This window comes from Oncorhynchus masou, chromosome 24, assembly GCF_036934945.1.
Source record: "Oncorhynchus masou masou isolate Uvic2021 chromosome 24, UVic_Omas_1.1, whole genome shotgun sequence".
NCBI lineage: Eukaryota > Metazoa > Chordata > Actinopteri > Salmoniformes > Salmonidae > Oncorhynchus > Oncorhynchus masou.
Window position 1 is genome coordinate 100,643,899 of NC_088235.1, and position 19,431 is coordinate 100,663,329.

General features: G+C 41.4%; 1 protein-coding gene across 1 annotated transcript in view; it reads right to left on the reverse strand.

Moving 5' to 3' along the window:
- Positions 1-18,868, reverse strand: part of podn (podocan) — a 91,522-nt gene extending 72,654 nt beyond the window's left edge. Inside the window, exon 1 of the mRNA XM_064935869.1 lies at positions 18,722-18,868. The gene's annotated coding sequence lies outside the window, so the exon portion shown is untranslated. The remainder of the gene's footprint in view (positions 1-18,721) is intronic.
- Positions 18,869-19,431: the final 563 nt, after the last annotated feature.

Sequence of the window (19,431 nt, forward strand, 5' to 3'; positions counted from 1 at the left end):
CTGTAATTGAGTAGCTTTTGGAGTACTTGTACTTTTTTTTTCAAAGTCAGTAATTTTACTTTTACTTAAGTATGTTCTGAATTAAGTATTATACTTCGCTACCTTATTAAAACCATCCGTTATAGAGTACAATTTTGTAGGCTGTACATAATAGAAGATCATGACGGCATGGAAATTTTGAAACTCTGAGCCAGAAAAAAATGCTCATCGTTGTCTAGTCAGTGACCAATTAAATCAAATTTCACGCATCGCGCCAATCAAATCAAGCTGTGCACACAAACTGAACTATGATGGTCGGAAGATTTTCAAAAAGGCAAAAATAACTTAGTTTAGTATGAGACATGTCGTGAAAGATTGGAACGTTTTTTATCAAAGCAGTTTGTGTGAAAACAATGGAGATGGAGGAGACTGTTTAGTTTAAATGAGTTTAATTTATTGCACCAAAGAAAACAAGTGATTAACAACAATACAGATAAAAACAACAACAAAAAAACGGTGTACAGGTGTGGTTGGAAGCCCAAGGGCTTATATGGAAACCACAACACAAAAAAATATATACAATAGATAAGTACAAACATAAAAACAGTTAGTTAAAACAGATAACAAAGCTATTAATTCTAAATGTATAAATTAACTGATCAGTAATCACAAACATTTAAAAAAGTATTTGTTTTGTTTAAATGTGTGTGTGTAAGTGTGCATGTGAGTGTGTGAAAGTTAGGCGATATGGAGGAGATTACTGAGTAGTTTGCTTCATCAGGCTGACCCCCAGTCTTCGCTTTAAGTTATTGTGAGTATGTGAGAGTGAGGGTATATGGAGGAGATTACTGAGTAGTGTGCTTCATCAGGCTGACCCCCAGTCTTCTCTTTAAGTTATTGTGATTATGTGAGAGTGAGGCTATATGGAGGAGATTACTGAGTAGTGTGCTTCATCAGGCTGACCCCCAGTATTCTCTTTAAGTTATTGTGAGTATGTGAGAGTGAGGCTATATGGAGGAGATTACTGAGTAGTGTGCTTCATCAGGCTGACCCCCAGTCTGCTCTTTAAGTTATTGTGAGTATGTGAGAGTGAGGGTATATGGAGGAGATTACTGAGTAGTGTGCTTCATCAGGCTGACCCCCAGTATTCTCTTTAAGTTATTGTGATTATGTGAGAGTGAGGCTATATGGAGGAGATTACTGAGTAGTGTGTTTCATCAGGCTGACCCCCAGTCTTCTCTTTAAGTTATTGTGAGTATGTGAGAGTGAGGCTATATGGAGGAGATTACTGAGTAGTGTGTTACATCAGGCTGACCCCCAGTCTTCTCTTTAAGTTATTGTGAGTATGTGAGAGTGAGGCTATATGGAGGAGATTACTGAGTAGTGTGTTTCATCAGGCTGACCCCCAGTCTTCTCTTTAAGTTATTGTGAGTATGTGAGAGTGAGGCTATATGGAGGAGATTACTGAGTAGTGTGTTTCATCAGGCTGACCCCCAGTCTTCTTTTAAGTTATTGTGAGTATGTGAGAGTGAGGCTATATGGAGGAGATTACTGAGTAGTGTGTTTCATCAGGCTGACCCCCAGTCTTCTCTTTAAGTTATTGTGAGTATGTGAGAGTGAGGCTATATGGAGGAGATTACTGAGTAGTGTGCTTCATCAGGCTGACCCCCAGTCTTCTCTTTAAGTTATTGTGAGTATGTGAGAGTGAGGCTATATGGAGGAGATTACTGAGTAGTGTGCTTCATCAGGCTGACCCCCAGTCTTCTTTTAAGTTATTGTGAGTATGTGAGAGTGAGGCTATATGGAGGAGATTACTGAGTAGTGTGCTTCATCAGGCTGACCCCCAGTCTTCTCTTTAAGTTATTGTGAGTATGTGAGAGTGAGGCTATATGGAGGAGATTACTGAGTAGTGTGCTTCATCAGGCTGACCCCAGTCTTCTCTTTAAGTTATTGTGAGTATGTGAGAGTGAGGCTATATGGAGGAGATTACTGAGTAGTGTGCTTCATCAGGCTGACCCCCAGTCTTCTCTTTAAGTTATTGTGAGTATGTGAGAGTGAGGCTATATGGAGGAGATTACTGAGTAGTGTGCTTCATCAGGCTGACCCCCAGTCTTCTCTTTAAGTTATTGAGGGATGATGATGTTTTAGCAATGTGAAGATAATAAATCCTGAGTATGGTACCTCTGTATCTGATAGAGAACTGACTATGTGAGGTGTGGCAGTGGGGAAGGTGAAGGCTATCACAGTGTCTTGTGTTGTAACAATGGATTTCAGAATGAACCTGGAAGAATCCATTGAAGGGTTCAGGTAGACTTCTGGGAGGTATGAGTATTTGTAGATGGAAGTGCATAATTGGTGTACATTAATGTTGTAAATAGAAAAGATATTGAGTTTCTTAAACAAAGGTGCAGTTGGAGCCAGGTAATTAGAGGAGATGGCTAGTCTTGAACATTTATTTTGTATGATAAGTAATTTGTGTAGGTAGGAGGCATATGTACTGGCCCAGACAATATTACATTAAATGAGATACGGGTAAATTAAGCTATTGTATAGAGTTTGGAAGCAAGCCTGATGACCCAAACCACTAATATGTCTGATGATACCAACAGATTTCATCACTTTGTTGCAGACAAATGAAATATGATCTTTCCAGGATAACTTCAAATCAATTAAAACTCAGAGGAAGTGGATGTGACTTGTTCCATTTCATTCCCACCAAATGAGATTCTGACTGTTTATTTTTCTAACTAGTGAATACAATACATTTAGATTGTTTAACATATAAAGATAAAACACTTATCTGGAACCATTCAGACAATTTGGCCATGCCTGAGTTGGCTTCACTAATTTGTTCATAAAAATTGTGTGATTAAAATCAAATTGGTGTCTTCAGCAAAGAAGACGCCACAGGATATCTTGGCTCTGGTAGACACACAACCGGCTGCATAAACAAATTGTCCTCCAACCAATTATATGTATATTCATGAAAACCGTAATAATGCAATTTAGAAAGTAATATTTCATGATCAACAGTGTCAAAGGCTTTCGATAAATCGAAAAACATGCCAAGAGCGTATTCATTGTTATTAAGGGCTGTAAAGATTTGATACACAAGTTGCAAAAGAGCCATATCTGTGGATTAGTTTTTACAAAAAAACATATTTGTGCTCATATAGAATACAGTGTTGATTTAAATGTTTAAACATACTATTATAAACCAATTTTTCTAGGATTTTTGAAAAACATGGTAGTACAGATATTGGGCGATAATTTGTAAAAGATCTTGGATCACCAGATTTATAGAGGGGGTTAACTTTGGCAATTTTAAAATCTTTAGGAACAGTACCAGTTTGCTGTGACCAGTTCTCTTTCAAGCACAGTAGAGGCGATGTAATGCAAGCTTTGCTTACCCACGATGGCGAAGGTGGCAGCCTACAATAACTCTGCCTCAAACATGAGAAAACATTGTAGAGTTAAGATAACTAGCTAGCTATGAATGACAAAAACTGTGTTTTATGGATGGCTTTGGCAGCTGGCTATCTAATAGTCTAACTTATGTAAGTTGGCATTAGCCTAGTTGTCAAGAATACCAAAGTTAGCAAGCTATCCTTGCAGTAACAGGCGCAACTTTAGTTTTAGAAGTGGGGGGGCATAATAGTTTTTTTATCCAGTCGGCTAAACACTCAAAACAGCCTACCCGACCGCTCAGAGGCGTCCGTGTGGCCCTAAAGCAGACCATTGCCTCGTTTTGTATCACATTACAATTACAAAACTGGGGGTTGCGGGGTGCAATGTCATAATGTGGGGGGACATGTCTCCCCAGTGAAAGTTGCGCTAAGTGCGGCTAAGTTAGCCGACTCCCATCATCCCAGACACTGGCCATGATTGGTTGAAATAATGAGTGGGCTGGACATGCCGAGAGAGGAGAGAGGATTCGTCTGCCATAGAAGCTCATCAGTCTGTGTTGGTAATCCTGTCGAACGGGGCTTATTTTAAATGATATTGTGTAGTGGACCTACATAAATGTTGTGCTCCACTTTCTGGAGGATCAAATTTTGAAATCAGTGGAATTAGAGTATGATAGCTACAGAAAAGTCTCTGGATTAAATCTTCAAACTTAGGGCAACCGTGGCATTCCTGACAGGGAGACACGTCCATGCATGATGATGTATACAGGTAAGATAGCTAGCTACATCTTCAGATATTACACGTTTTTGACAGAAAATGGTTTAATTTCAAACTAAAGTGTACTACTAGCTAGCTAATTTTAGCTGGCTGGCTCCCTAGCTGATGCTATTATTCGTATCTCCAAGCACTATGGAATTGCTGGCACTGTTCATTGTTGTTTAACTAGCTACTGTAGCGTTAGCTGGCTGGCTCGTTAGCTAACATGACGTGTGTGAACTTACACTTTGTTAACCTAGCTAGGTACATTGTTTACCTAGTTAGCTATATGTCATAAGCTAAAGTGTACTGTTAACCGGCTAGCTAACTTTAGCTGGCTAGTTCCATAGCTGACGTTATTATTAATTTCGCAGAGCCGTGTGCTGTTCTAGTTAGAGCCTATTGTTACCTAACTAACATTGAACATGGTTGGTTAGCTCCCAGCACTGTGGCATTGTTGTTTAACTACAGCAGCTAACGTTGTCTGGCTGGCTCGTTAGCTAACGTTACGTGACGTGTGTACAACACCCCGTTGAATATGGCCGGTGTCAGTAAACGTCTGCAAAAAAAGGATTGAAATTGTTGCCAGCAGAGTTGGTTAGACTGTTTTCATGTTATCCAGAGGTAAACAAATCATCGGCCAGAGTGTCAAGTGTGCACTTCAAAAGCGAAACAAGATGGGTGGGGCTAAAGCTTAGGGTGAGGGTGTGAATGATGCTGAATGAATGTAGACAAAGAAGAGCTCTTCACTAGATAGCAAAACACTCAAAGGCGATTTTCTCAAAAGTGAGTTTACAAGTTGATCAACTTTCAACGCAGAATTACTTTCCCATTGTGCCTCAAATGCAGTGTATGACATACCATTTTGTAGTTCTGAGCCTCTACTTTTATCTAATGTAAAAAACACAATTTCAAATTTTACCACATAAGACCGAATCCAGGTGGTGAGTTACATATCAAAATTAGACAACTTTTTAGGTCTGAGAACATCTGAAAAAGTCACTACAGTCTCAGTATCTGAGATAATAAGTATGGAAAGTCTGTGTTTGGGCTATTGTAATGTGAGTGATATGATGAACTAAATTTCCACATAAAGAAGAATTTGCCAAAATATTCCGTATGTGTATTTGTCACTATACAGGTTTGGTCTACTGAAGCATTATATTGACACAATGACAGAGGATGAGAGGAATAAGAGAAATAGGATGGCGCCGTACTGTAGGCTGCCGTCTTGCGAGCTCCGACCCAACTTTGCTATTTTGTGATTCTTTTGGCGTTTATCTTTACAAAATGTGCCCACTATCATTTCTTATGATCAACAAGAACTTCCGAACATCAGATCTTCAGTTACTAACCTCAATTCAGGCTTCAACTTCGACTACTGGGCACTTTGTGTAATTCCGAACCACTTTTCGGGCTATCAAAGAGGAAACGCGGGCAAAACAAATAAAGAGAGGGGAGCCCTGGCGAGATTAAGGTGAAGCGAAAACCTGACACCTCCTCCCTCCATTCTATTGCCTGGCTTTTGGACAAGATAGCCCCCATGGCTATCCCACTCAATGGATTCTCCATTCACTGAGCAGACGGGACATTGGATTCAGGGAAATTAAGGGGGAGGGGTTTGCCTCTTCATCAACAGCACATGGTGTGCTGACACTGGCGCAGTGGAAGTTTCAACCCATTGTTCACCCATCTTGGAATATTTGCCGACCCTTCTACTTCTGGAGAGTTTTCATCTTTTATGGTGACTGCTGGATATATTCCACCTCAGGACAATAAAAACAACAAGCCGGCACTTAAACTCTACGTGCCTATAAACAAGCAGCAAACCGTGCACCTAGAGGCTGCTTTGCCGGTGATTTCAATTCTGCATCATTAAGACACATATTGCCCAACTTCAATCAACACTTCTCCTTCCAGGGGCAAGTCCTAGACCACTGTTACTCTACCCATAAGCAAGCATGCAAGGCCCTCCCTCGTCCCCCCTTCGGGCAAATCTGATCATGATTCTATACTCCTGCTTTCTGTTTACAAGTAGAAGCTCAAACAATGATGCGCTCCATTGAGAAATGGTCCTCCGTTTTGGAGGCTATGCTACAAGACTGCTTTGCTGACTCTCTCCGAGGCCAAAGTAAGGTATTTATTTTATTGTATATTTTACCCCCTTTTTCGATCTTGTCTCATCGCTGAAACTCCCCAAAGGGCTCGAGAGGTGATGGTCGAGTCATGCATCCTCAAAAACATGACCCGCCAAACCGCACTTCTTAACACCCACCCGCTTAACCCGGAAGGCAGCCGCAGCAATGTGTTGGAGGAAACACCGTTTACCTGACGACCGAGGTCAAACATGCAGGCGCCCGGGCCGCCATAAGGAGTCCCTAGAGCGCGATGAGCCAAGTAAAGCCCTCCCAGCAAAACCCTCCCTTAACCCGGACAACACTGGGCCAATTGTGCAGCGCCCTATGGGACTCTAGATCACGGCCAGTTGTGATACAGCCCGGGAGCGAACCAGGGTCTGTTGTGACGCCTCTAGCTCTGCAATATAGTGCCTTAGACCGCTGTGCCACTCGGGAGCCCCAAAAGTAAAGTTTTTAATCAGGTCAAAACTCATAAGGCCGTGGGGCCGGACAGCATTCCAGGGCGCGTTCTCAGAGCATGCGCAGCTGGTGAGCATATTCACGGTCATTTTCAACCTTTCCTTGTCCGTCTGTGATCCCCACATGCCTCAAGCTGACCACCATAATTGATGTTCCCAAGAACTCTAAGGCTACCTGCCACAATGACCACCCTGTAGCTGTGGTCATCTGTAATCATGAAGTGCTTTGAAAGACTGGTTATGGCACACATCGACTCCCATCATCCCAGACACCTTAGAACTACTGACTGCAATTTTCATACTGCCCCAACAGATCCATAGACAATGCAATCTCAATTGCACTCCATACTGTCCTCATCCAACTAGATAAGAGGAATATCCATGTGAGAATGCTGATTATTGACAACAGCTCACCGTTCAACACCAGAGTCTCCTCCGAATTCGTCAGCAAGCTTGAGACCCTGGGACTGAACATTTCCCTCTGCAACTGGATCCTGGAATTCCTGATGGGCGGACCCCAGATGGTGAGGGTAGGAAACATTAACTCAGCCATGCTGTCCCTGAATGCGGAGGCCCCACAGGGGTGTGTGCTTAGTCCCCTCCTGTACTCCGTGTTCATCCATGACTGTGTGGCCATGCATGACTCCAACACCATCATCAGAAACAGCGCCTCTTCAACCTCAGGAGGCTAAAGAAATTCAGCTTGGCCCCAAGACTCTCACAAACTACAGAGTATCCTGTCGGGCTATGTTAATGCCTGGTACAGAAATGGCACAGTCCGCAACTGCAGGGCTCTCCAGACGGTGGTGTGGTCACACTGCCTTCCCTCCAGGACATCTAAAGCACCCAGTGTCATGGTGTCATAGCAAGTCCAAGAAGATCATCAAGGACCTCACCCACCTGAGCCACGGCCTGTTCACCCCGCTACCATCTAGAAGGTGGAGACAGTACAGGTGCATCATTGCTGGGACCGAAAGACTGATATCTCCAGGTTGTTATACAGTCACCACTATCACCACTAGCCGGCCTACGCCCAGAACCCTGCGCTGAACCTTAGTCACTCTTACAAGCCGGCTACCACTTGGTACTCTACCCTGCACCTTTGAGACTGCTGCTCTATGTACATAGAGTCATTGAACACTGATCACTTTAATAATGTTTACATACTGTATTCTAGTCATGGCTTAACCTACTGCTGTACACACCTTTTCTATTCATATACTGTTCATACACACCATTATATACAGTGAGTATACCAAACATTAGGAACACCTTAATAATAATGAGTTGCACACTTTTAACAAGTGACATCAACAAGGGATAATAGCTTTTACCTGGTCAGTCTATCTATGTAATGGGAAGAGCACGTGTTTTAATGTTTTGTATACTCAGTGTATACAGAACCAGTCAAACGTTTGGACACACCTTCTCATTCCCAGTGGCGATTTTAGCATGTAAATCTTGGCAAAAAATAAATAAAGTGGGATGCATACCAGTAAAGCCACTACACAACTCTATAAAATACATGAATTTCACTATAACAGTGACAAACGGTGCCCACAAACTGTTAGGGCCTACATAAAGCTGTCCCAACATCTTACCACTGCTCCACCTGGCTATCAGCGGAGCCTTGTCTGGCAGCAAAACAGTTCATTCAGCCTCATTTACTGCCTTTTAAAAGAAACATAGCTGATATGCCTGACTTGATTAAACAAATGTGGTTTTTAATGACAATTGAGATGTACAAACTATGGCATATTTTTTTTATTTCATCTTTATTTAACCAGGTAGGCTAGTTGAGAACAAGTTCTCATTTGCAACTGCGACCTGGCCAAGATAAAGCATAGCAATTAAACACATACAACAACACAGAGTTACACATGGAATAAACATAGTCAATAATACAGCAGAACAAAATAAAACAAAAAGTCTATGTACAGTGAGTGCAAATGAGGTAAGATAAGGGAGTTAAGGCAATAAATGGGCCATGGTTGCGAAGTAATTACAATATAGCAATTTAAACACTGGAATGGTAGATGTGCAGAAGATGAATGTGCAAGTAGAGATACTGGGGTGCAAAGGAGCAAGATAAATAAATAAATACTCTATGGGGATGAGGTAGGTAGATAGATGGGCTGTTTACAGATGGGCTATGTACAGGTGCAGTGATCTGTGAGCTGCTCTGACAGCTGGTGCTTAAAGCTAGTGAGGGAGATATGAGTCTCCAGCTTCAGAGATTTTTGCAGTTCGTTCCAGTCATTGGCAGCAGAGAACGGGAAGGAAAGACGACCAAAAGAGGAATTGGCTTTGGGTGTGACCAGTAAGATATACCTGCTGGAGCACGTGCTACGAGTGGGTACTGCTATGGTGACCAGTGAGCTGAGATAAGGCGGGGCTTTACCTAGCAGAGACTTGTAGATAACCTGTAGCCAGTGGGTTTGGCGACTAGTATGCAGCGAGGGCCAACCAACGAGAGCGTACAGGTCACAATGGTGGGTAGTGTATGGGGCTTTGGTGGCAAAACGGATGGCACTGTGATAGACTGCATCCAGTTTGTTGAGTAGAGTGTTGGAGGCTATTTTATAGATGACATCACCGAAGTCGAGGATCGGTAGGATGGTCAGTTTTACGAGGGTATGTTTGGCAGCATGAGTGAAGAATGCTTTGTTGCGATATAGGAAAACAATTCTAGATTTAATTTTGGATTGGAGATGCTTAATGTGAGTCTGGAAGGAGAGTTTACAGTCTAACCAGACACCTAGGTATTTGTAGTTGTCCACGTATTCTAAGTCAGAGTGGTCCAGAGTAGTGATGCTGGACGGGTTAGCAGGTGCGGGCAGGGATCGGTTGAATAGCATGCATTTAGTTTCCCCTGCATTTAAGAGCAGTTCGAGGCCACAGAAAGAGAGTTGTAATGGCATTGAAGCTCATCTGGAAGTTAGTTAACACAGTGTCCAAAGAGGGGCCACAAGTATACAGAATGCTTCATTGACAGCATTGCCAATGTTGAATGTTTATCATTTAAAACTTGGAAAAGAGCCTCTTAACCACACAGCCACTCCACTGAATAGCAGGCTCGTGATTGCTTTGCAATGCTTGCAGTTTGCCACTGTAACTGATTCCTTCCAAACCCCTCATTGTTGAATTTGCAATTTCCAACTTGTTGTGTAATGTTTATGTCCAATGGCCGATAAGCACTGATACGTTTTATCTATAATTTCTCTTCATTATTTCTCTTCATATGACATGGATTAAGAAGGATTTGCCAGTAGATTGTCGACATGATTCATGATGGTGACTGCAAGCTAAGACTTTGAAAGTATGATGTTGACATGATCAGTCCAATCAAAACTACTATACATATAGCGTTATTGCTTTTGCGTCTTCTTCACCACGCTGTCTGAGTGGGTGGACCATTTCAGTTTGTCCGTGATGTGTACGCCGAGGAACTTAAAACTTTCCACAGAAAACACTCTAGAGTTTCTAAAACTGTTAAAATGATGTATGTGAGTATAACTGAACTGATTTGGCAGGCGAAACCCCGAGGACAATCCATCCGGGGGGGAGGTCATTGGATTATCCAATGCTTTTCTATGGGAAACTCAAATTATTAGGACTCAGATTGCAGTTCCTATGGCTTCAACTAGATGTCACCAGTCTTTAGAAATTGTTCAATGTTTGTTTTTTTTAAATGAAGAAGTATTCATATTCTTTCTAAGTGTCACTCAGGTGGACTCTCGTCTTTAGGTGTGCGTGAATGAGAGCACGCTCCTCGTTGTTTTTCTCTGGTATTGGAAACAGTTTATTCCAACTTAAAATTGATCAATTATTTACATTTTAGGGTACCTGGGGATGGATTAGAAACGTTGTTTTAAATGTTTGGACCAAGTTTACAGGTAATTTATGAGATCCTTTGTAGGCATGTTTTTGAAATCTGACATAGCGGCTGGATTAACAAGAAGTTTATCTTTTAAATGATGTAAAACACTTGTATAGTCATGAATGTTTAATATTACGAATGTAGTATTTTTGAATTTCGCGCTCATCAATTTACCGGATGTTGTCAAATCGATCCCGTTAACGGGATTCTAGTCGTAGGGGATCCCTAAGAGGTTTTAATAGTCACCATAGGTACAACAACACCAATTCACTTGCTATTAAACTCACTCACTGATTCAGCATATACATCAACGTTGTTGTTCGACACTATCCGGAACCAGTCCACGTCCACGTGATCGAAGCAATCTTGAAGCGTGGAATCAGATTGGTCGGACTAGCGTTGAAGAGACCTGAGCATGGGCGTTTCCTGTTTTAGTTTCGGTCTATAGGCTGGGAGCAACAAAATGGAGTCATGATCAGATTTGCTGAAAGGAGGGCGAGGTCGGGCTTTGTATACGTTTCGGAAGTTAGAGTAACAATTGTCACGAACTGGCTCAAAGCCCGTAACAAAGGGAGACAACGTGGAGATAAGGATTAACAAAATATATATTTATTAACCAAAGCAACTAAGGAAAATATACAATGGTGTGTGTAATCAGTAATCAATAGTGTAAGTGAGTGTTTTGCACGCATGAATGTGATAATGCAAGGTGTCGAAAGGTGCCAATGCAAACAAACAAAAGGCCACCAAGAACCACAACACAATCTACAAAGGTGTCTGCATGGAGAGAGTCTCCTCCATGAATGTGGAAGAGATCTATTTATCCTGGGACACACCTGGCCCAGGTGTTTCCCATGTAGCTGACGACCCTCCCCAACTCCGCCCACCGGCATCCTAATAAGGAAACAATAACAAAGACAGAATACGGCAGACAGAGTGGGAGGGTCGTCACACAATGATCTAGAATTTTAACAGTCTGGGTCATGCATTCGATATGCTGATAAAATGTAGGTAGCCTTGTTTTAAGATTAGCCTTGTTAAAATCCCCAGCTACAATAAATGCAGCCTCAGGGTATGTGGTTTCCAGTTTACATGGAGTCCAATGAAGTTCTTTTAGGGCCGTCGAGGTGTCTGCTTGGGGGGGATATACATGACTGTGATTAAAATCAAAGAGAATTCCCTTGGTAGATAATGCGGTCAGTATTTGATTGTAAGGAATTCTCGGCCAGGTAAACAAAATGACTTGAGTTCACACCTCAACTCGTTAATCATAAGGCATACACCCCCGCCCTTCTTCTTACCAGAGAGATGTTTGTTTCGGTCGGCGTATCCCGAGTGAGCCATGTTTCCGTGAAACAACGAACGTTACCATCTCTGATGTCTCTCTGAAAGGCAACCCTTGCTCGGATTTCGTGTACCTTGTTGTCAAGAGACTGGGCATTGGCGAGTAGTATACTCGGGAGCGGTGCGTGTTGTGCCTGTCTACGGAGCCTGACCAGAAGAGCACACCCCCCATCCACATCGACAGGGCTACAGCAGAGTGGGTCAAGAGCTTCAAGTTCCTCTGTGTCCATATCACTAAAGACTTAAAATGGTCCAAACACATGCAAAGAGTCGTGACGAAGGCACGGCAGCGCCACTTCCCCCTCAGGAGGTTGAAAAGATTTGGCATCGGCCCTCAAAAACTTCTACAGCTGTACCATTGAGAGCATCTTGACTGGCTGCATCACTGCTTGGTAGGACCATGCCTCAGGACTACCTGGCATGATGACTCCTTGCTGTCCCCAGTCCACCTGGCCGTGCTGCTGCTCCAGTTTCAACTGTTCTGCCTGTGATTATTATTATTTGATCATGCTGGTCATTTATGAACATTTGAACATCTTGGCCATGTTCTGTTATAATCTCCACCCAGCACAGCCAGAAGAGGACTGGCCACCCCACATAGTCTGGTTCCTCTCTAGCTTTCTTCCTAGGTTTTGGCCTTTCTAGGGAGTTTTTCCTAGCCACCGTGCTTCTACACCTCCATTGCTTGCTGTTTGGGGTTTTAGGCTGGGTTTCTGTACAGCACTTTGAGATATCAGGTGATGTACAAAGGGCTATATAAATAAATTTGATTTTGATTTGATATGGCAACTGCACCACCCCAATGGCATGGAGCTACAGAGGGTGGTGCGTTACAGCCCAGTACATCACTGGAGCCGAGCTCCCTGCCATCCAGGACCTCTACAGTGCATTTGGAAAGTATTCAGACCCCTTCCCTTTTCCACATTTAGTTACACTACAGCCTTGTTCTACATTTAATTTTCCCCTCATCAATCTACACACAATATCCCAAAATGATAAATCGAAAACAGATTTTTTTTTACATTTGAGCAACAAACAAAAAAAGACTAAAATAAAATACCTTATTTACATAAGTATTCAGACCCTTTGCTATCCATTAATCATCCTGTTTTTCTACAACTTGATTGAAGTCCACCTGTTGTAAATTCAATTGATTGAACATGATTTATGGGCTCCCGAGTGGCGCAGTGGTCTAAGACACTGCATTTCAATGCAAGAGGCGATACTGCTGTGCCTGGATCGAATCCAGGCTGCATCACATCTGGCCGTGATTGGGAGTCCCAAAGGGCGACGCGCAATTGGCCCAGCATCGCCGGGGTAGGCTGTCATTGTAAATAAGAATTTGTTCTTAACTGACTTGTCTAGTTAAATAAAGGTTCATTTTTTTAAGAATTGGGAAAGGCACACAATGAGAACTTGTTCTCAACTGGCCTACATGGTTAAATAAAGGTGAAATATAAAATAAAACACTCCTGCCTAAACAGTGCACTCAGAAAGTATTTCAACTGGTCCCAAAGTTCACCTTCTAACAGAACAAAGACCTTAAGCATACAGTCAAGACAACGCAGGAGTGGCTTCGTGATAAGTTTCTGAATGTCCTTGAGTGGCCCAGCCAGAGCCAGGACTTGAACCCGATTGAACATCTCTGGAGAGACCTGAAAATAGCTGTGCAGCAATGCTTCCCATCCAACCTGACAGAGCTTGAGAGGATCTGCAGAGAAGAATTGGAGAAACTCCCCAAATACAGGTGTGCAAAGCTTGTAGCGTCATACCCAAGAAGACTCGAGGCTGTAATCGCGGCCAAAGGTGCTTCAACAAAGTACTGAGTAAAGGGTCTGAATACTTATGTAAATGTGATATTTCTTGGGGGGGGGTGGGGGTTTATACAATTGCACAAATTTCTAAAAGCCTGTTTTTGATTTGTCATTATGGGGTATTGTGTGTAGATTGATGCGGATACAATCTACTTAATTAATTTTAGAATAAGGCTGTAAAGTAACCAAATGTGGAAACAGTCAAGGGGTCTGAATACTTTCAGAATGCATTGTATATCAAGCTATATGTGCTTCCGCACAGAAAGTAGTACCGGAGCATCAAGTCTGACACCAACAGGTTCCTGAACAGCTTCTATCCCGAAGCTGTTTAGCTGACTGCTAAATAGCTAACAAAATGGCTACACAGACTATCTGCATTGCACATTCTACACCCTCACTCATACTGACACCCCAACACAAACACACATTTAATTTGCTCTCACACACACAACAAGCTGCTACTCTGTTTATCATATATCTTGATGCCTAGTCATCTTACCCCTATACATATCTAACCCTACCACTCCAGTATCCTACACATTGTAAAGATGGTACCGGAACTGACCCTGGACCCCCCCCCTCCCCCTCCCCTTATATAGCTTACTTAATTTGTGTTCTTTTTTCTATTTCTTGTATGTCTGGTTGTAATTTACTTTTTAATTACATTTTTTTATAGTACTACTGCATTGTTGGGAAAGAGTAAGCAAAAAGGCATTTCACTTTTTTAGTGCACGTGACAATAAAACTTGAACTGCTTTTCACTGCAAAGCAAGCCAGGATAGACCCGATTCACTTTGAGAATCAGCGCCTGCTGAAACTGAACAGCAAGTTCTGAGAAGTGAATGCATTTGAACAGAACTCCTTTGTTTTTGCACAAGGAACACTACATAAACATGTACAGAGTACATTAGGTTATCAATCTAATGCACATTTATTTTGTGTTTACATGATGTTCACAGTACTTCTACTTGAGTCGGATAGTAGTTTCCACCCCTGCCCATATGTATAGCGCCTCAGAGCATTGATACAGGATCATTTTCACCTTTCATAATGAATAATATTCTCCTGAGACGTTTCTTGAACACGGGTCCTGTTCTCAGATCAGAAAAGACAACACGCAGCAGAACATCTCTCTTAACTTTCTATGATTCACCATCCTCTTATCACAATTCTGCTCTTTGGTTTTCTCAAGGTCATATCGTGTGTTCACTAGTATTCATAATAGGAAAAGTAACCATTTCTGAGTGCTTGGAGAGACTAAAACTTATGCATGTGTTATTGTGTTGAGTTATTAGTGTGACCGGGGGAGTCCATACACCATGTTAGAGAGATTTTATGAGATACAGTGATAGGGAGGGGATTGGTACTGACCGAGGCATCTCGAGATATTCATCATTGTCTGAGGACACACGGTATAATAACCCCTGGTCTGTTTCACACTTACCACAACTTTAATATCACATCTTTAATGGAGTGCTTTCTTGCGAAGCTCTCAGTCAGACAGAATGTGGGGGAAAAACTTTGTGAACTTCATAACTCATAATCAATTGCTTGCAAATTCTTCTTTCCTGGAAGGTCCTCAGTGAAATTGGATCCAGTCTTAAAAACAGCTTTTTAACCAAAACATCTCAGATTGGCTATCGCCCCTGGTTTACACCCACACTGAAGTTGAACGGGGAGAGGCTCCAAGTTCCACCGCCTGTGTGTGTGTGTGTGTCTGTGTGCAAACACTTTTCAGCTGTGCTGCTGTACTTCATCCATGTTAAACCAATCTCCCACACAGCTCCCAGCACAGATAGGATACATGTACCAGCCTATTTAAAAGTACCAGCCTATTAAACTGTTTGGCAGGGAGAAACCTACATTAGCTATGGTAGTGAATGACATCACCTGGCAGGGTAAATGAGAGGGCTGGCCAATGCTTAGAAAGATTAACATCATAAAGACAAAAGGCATTTTTATAAAGTTATAGGCAAAATAAGATAATATTCTGTGTGTTGTTTATGCACCTTCAATGAGTGGTGCAGCGGTCTAAGGCACTGCATCTCAGTGCTAGAGGCGTCACTACAGACCCTGGTTTGATTCCAGGCTGTATCACAACCGGCAGTGTCATAGGGCGGCGAAAAATTGGCCCATCGTCGTCCGGGTTAGGGTTTGGCCAGGGTAGGCCGTCATTGTAAATAAGAATTTGTTCTTAACTGGCTTGCCTAGTTAAATAAAGGCTACATTTAAATAAAAATAATAATATTAAGATGATAATTAGGGGCAATCTGATAACCCCCTACAACAAATCTTCAAGAAGGCTATTTGGCTCAAAAATGTACCATCCATCTTTATGTTAAAAGGCGATTTCTCCTTTTTACAAGCATATGTAACCTTTATTTAACTAGGCAAGTCAGTTAAAAACAAACTCTTATTTACAATGACGGCCTACACCGACTAGACATAGCTAGCCTCTTTATTTATTGGTACAATGTTACAGGGAGAATTTACAATAAAAAACACTTCAAAAGTAAAGTATGTGATTCAAGAGTGAACAAAGAGGTTGGAGCACAAAAAGGCCAGTTCATTCTTGTTAGTCTGTTTACATTTCACTCTTTCAAAGTCTCTCTATTCAAGACCACTTAATAGGAAAACTAGATGACTGAGAAATTACACCCATGCTTATTAAAACACGTTTTTATACATCTGTTAAATAAGCATAATATATGCACAATATCCTTTCAAATCTCATGGATATGGAACATTACATAGAATGGAACTAGTGGTCACGACTACCATAAATCGGAATAATAACCTTATACCACATACTATAATTGCTATAGAGGTCACACTCTACATACTTAACATTTCCTAATATTCACCTGTCCACACAGATTTACATTTTGTGGTGGGCATGAGTACAATTTCTGTAATTACTACATTTAAACAGTAAACAATATTAAAGTAGCATTGTTTATGCAAATACGATAATAGAAATGTTTGAGTACTTAAAAGTTGACATTTTAAATATTTAATTGTTGTCCAACACCACTTCACAACTTTTCTAAAATGAAAGAGCAAAGTAAGCTGTTTTTCATTTCATATTTTCCTAATCACTCAAACAAAATATCAAAACAATTTCAAAAACAGGTGGGTTATAGTTAACCCTGAAAAATGAATGTTACAAAACATTTTACACACTCCCTGCCTAGAAAAACAGCCCTCTTCAGGGAGCGGTCAAAATGTACACAATTGTTACTGTACCTAAAGGGTCATGCTTTATCAATTTCACTCAGGGGGAGGGTTTAGTATTATTATTTTTAGTCCAGGGAAGGGTCTTGAAATCTGTAACTGATTGTCGTGAGAATTAGTTGGTTATTGTAGTATCTCGATGTGTGCCCCTCATCCCTGATTCTCTGCTGGGTGAGCAATATCAAGTGTGCCTAGTGTAGTCTCAATCAAATGATCCATAGCCTATACTACAGGCTATAGACGATATGAAGAGCATGCTGGGAGAAGAAAAAAGCAAAGTTATATTCCTAAGAAAATGTTCTTCCTTCCCAAATCATTTGTGCTGCTGGGATGGTGTATATAAAACTAGGCTACACTGCATTACACACCGCAATGGAAAAGCATTCCCAATCATGAGCCCTGGCCTGCCCTGCTCTTGCTGATGTAAACCTTTTTGTGCTGCCTAACCAATGACTGTGCTGTGTACGGAGGCACTTCAGGAGGTGAGTCAAAAGCTTCTTCAAACAATACAAAAAACATTTGTCAAAAGAATGAAATATCTGTGCGCACGGACTACTGATGTCCTGTCCAGTTTGAGAGGGACAGTGTGAAAATGGGAAGGAGGACCTTGCTACTGCTATAATTGATTTTAATAAACAATATGTTTCATTGCCCATAACGAAGCTACTTATCGGAGTTATTGACCTCACAATAAGCCATATTCTAGTCATTTATATAACTGACATTACTATGAAGCGACAACTGCAGAGATGGACAGCGCATGGGTGCTTGGGAAGTAATGTTCCATTCTGTCACTATCAATTGACGTTTCCCATTTCAACAGGCTACTACAACATACTAACTCCAAATCAGTCAGGAGCAAGCCAGAAAGCGCAAGAAGGAACAAAAATTAATTATTTAGGCTATAGTATTATTTCAAGGCTATAGTATGCCATTTAGGAAAATCAATTGTGAAGCATTTGTGACACTACAGGCTGGCAGAAGCGCTCAGCATTTCAACAACACAACAGCCCCTCAACACACCTATACATTTCGCATTTGCCCACTATAATATTTATAGATTTTTTAAATAGTTACTTTGAATTAAATAATAATGAAACAAAAACTGCCTTAGTCATTATATAGTGCCTTTGAATTCACTTTTAGAAACACGAGTTTGGCCAGTCTAGCTTGAGGATCATGCGGTGAGCTATGCATGCCTAGTTTGTTCATTTAGTCTAGCAGATGCTCTTATATTCCCATGCCCTTATCACAGTCAACACAAATGTATTTTGTAACAACAATATCATGGAATACCATACATTTGAAAATTATAGTTTCCCAATTTCAAAAAAGTTACAAGTGTATGTAGCTCTACCTGATGATATGCGGCTGCTGTGTTAAAACAACAAATGTCTTTTTCTCGAATTCAATGATGATCAGATGCTTCAGTTGTCACGGGTTCTGTTGGGCTACATTTTTACAGTTGATAGACAACTTCAGCACTGTTCCAAACTTTGACTATCCTCTTTTTTAACAATAGCCTGTAAAAAATCTAAACATCTCCAGTGTTGCTCTGTTGTGGTATTAAAAAAGATTGTTGTCTACAGTCATGTGAAATGATGTAGAATTGCATGAAATGCATTCATAAAATGCTAGTTTTTCACAGACCGCAAATGAGGATAGATTCATGCACTGCTTTTATTAAAATGTATATATTTTCACCCCTACCCTTGTCCGCAGTAGTCGGCGAATCCACAACTTTCTGGCTACTTTGCCATGTAATGCTTCCAAAATGAAGAACAGTTTTTAAAATTGCATATCTAAGGCTCTGGTCTGTCTTAGGAGTGAGGGTAAACATTAGGCATGTTCTCCGCTCTCCACTTTATGTTTCAATTATTATTTTGGGTATAGGGGAGGGTCACGTTTTTTTTCAAGCGTTCATGGAGGGTAGGGTAAAAAAATATATTTCCCTGAAGGGAGGTCAGATTCTCTCCAGGTATTCCTCATTATAAATAATGTAGTCCCTTAAAAGGCAAAATACTTCACAAAACATGAAACATTTGACAGTCCTAAAAACAGTCATTGATTTGGTATCTATACTAAGTGAGTTTCGCAACTCTTTAGTCCAACTAAAGAGAGCTGGACCCAGAAAAGACCGGTGAGAGAAAATCAGGCCAGAGCCAGGTCAGTTCTGCAGTACGTAGTGGAATATGGGTCAAAGCTCGGTAAGATTTGTTTTGTAATCACACTCTCTCTTATGCTCTGTTGCTCACATTTACAAAAGAAAAACTAAAGTGTGGCAGTGTATAGAACCAGGAACCAGGTCAATGGGGTTTGTTAGAGAGAGCAGAACCCTCAGAGCAGTAGGGCAGGATGACCCCAATGATCAAGAACTGCCTGCCTCCTGGCTAGGTGACATCAGACGAAATTAAAGGAAA